General features: G+C 47.1%; 1 long non-coding RNA gene across 1 annotated transcript; it reads left to right on the top strand.

Annotated features, from left to right (window-relative positions):
• The first annotated feature begins 288 nt into the window (after positions 1-288).
• On the top strand, positions 289-937 carry LOC119345369. The gene is made up of 2 exons (XR_005167010.1): positions 289-582; positions 669-937. It is a non-coding gene; the product is annotated as an uncharacterized LOC119345369 (long non-coding RNA).
• The last annotated feature ends 529 nt before the right edge of the window (positions 938-1,466 follow it).

Below are 1,466 nucleotides of genomic sequence, written 5' to 3'. Positions count from 1 at the left end.
CATGGACACTAGCAAAATAAAGACGCTTCTTAAGACGGTTGAAAGGCGCTGCAAAATAATTATAAGGGCTAGGTATTTATAAAATAAATAAATATTTTAAATAAGTTAGGGACGAATTTTGAGACGTTTCATACGCGGCTTCATCTTTGGACTAAAATTTTGGCGCTGCCAAATTCGTTTTGGCTTACCGCTTTTTTTATGGATGGATCTCGCGTTTGTTTTGGATTTTTTTTCACTAACTAATAGTATAATCGTGGGGTCGTCTCCCACGCACCCCATCTTTTCCGCTCCCAATTTCTTCAACCCACCAAATCCAATCTGCGGCGGCTCCAAGCCTCGCCCCGAGGGGTGCCCTCTGCCGGCTACGTCTGGTCTCCTCCGTCGACGACCTCACCAGTCAGGGCCCGGCCGGCTTCCCTTGTCCTCCCCGTCCCCAGGCCACACCTCTCCTGGCGTCGTCCTCAACGTCCGCAAGCCGGGTCCACGCCGGCGTCATCCTCCTGCCAAAATTCCGCCACATCAAGCCGGTGCACCCTCGAATCCCATCTGCTGTACAATTTACCATTATACAGTATCAAGCAGGTGCTCCCTCGAATCCCACCTGCGCTACAGTTTATCATCATATCAATACATCTTTCATTTACGCATCTCACGCCTCTTATATCCAGATTGGTTGTCAACAAATCTCACCATTAGGACCAACCAGCATCAATCAGGGAACTCATGTATAAGATTCGGATCTGATGGAACAACCACATTGGTGGTGCGTCCTGCAACTTGTGTACACATTTTCTGTTCCTTATCCCACCCTGTAACTTACGAATTTGGTAGTTCGTCCTTTTAGCGAAAAAGGAGCGAGTACATTGATCTGGTTTACTAGCAGGTGCTACCTCGAATCCCATTGAGAAAAAGGGTTTCCTCGAATCCCATTATGCCAGTATGATAGAATGACTTGCCATTAAGCTGGTTGCATTTACTTGTTGTAAGAGAGCTCCACTTTAATTTGCTATAACTACATGATTCGTACCTCCATCTTTTAAGAGCAATTGATAAAATGACACAATCTTCCTCATACTTTGATCCTATGACACACCTTTCATTATTATTATTTTTGATAAAATGGCACACTTGAGATTGGTAGTTGGCCAAAATGGCACAAAATGATATTTTTCCTCTATTTCTAGATCAAAGCCTGAACGTTAGATTATTTAGGATGATTTTGCCCTCCTGCACCAAAATTAGCCGTGAGACAGAAGGAGAGGAACAACAGGGCCACCACCTCGCCATCCTTCCTCCCAGGCGCCACTATTCTCCCGCCGCTGCCTTGATGTGCTCTGCCCGCCCGTCCGTTCATGTGGAGAAGGCGGCGTGAATGTATCGTGGTGAGCTTGTTGCTCCCTCGCCAAGCGGCGGAAGGCAAGCACCGCTCCATGCTCTCGCCGCGCCGTTCTTTCGAAGTGTGCCTC

This window comes from Triticum dicoccoides, unplaced genomic scaffold, assembly GCF_002162155.2.
Source record: "Triticum dicoccoides isolate Atlit2015 ecotype Zavitan unplaced genomic scaffold, WEW_v2.0 scaffold230172, whole genome shotgun sequence".
NCBI lineage: Eukaryota > Viridiplantae > Streptophyta > Magnoliopsida > Poales > Poaceae > Triticum > Triticum dicoccoides.
Note: the sequence above shows the minus strand (reverse complement) of the source record. Positions and strands in the feature narration are given on the sequence as shown.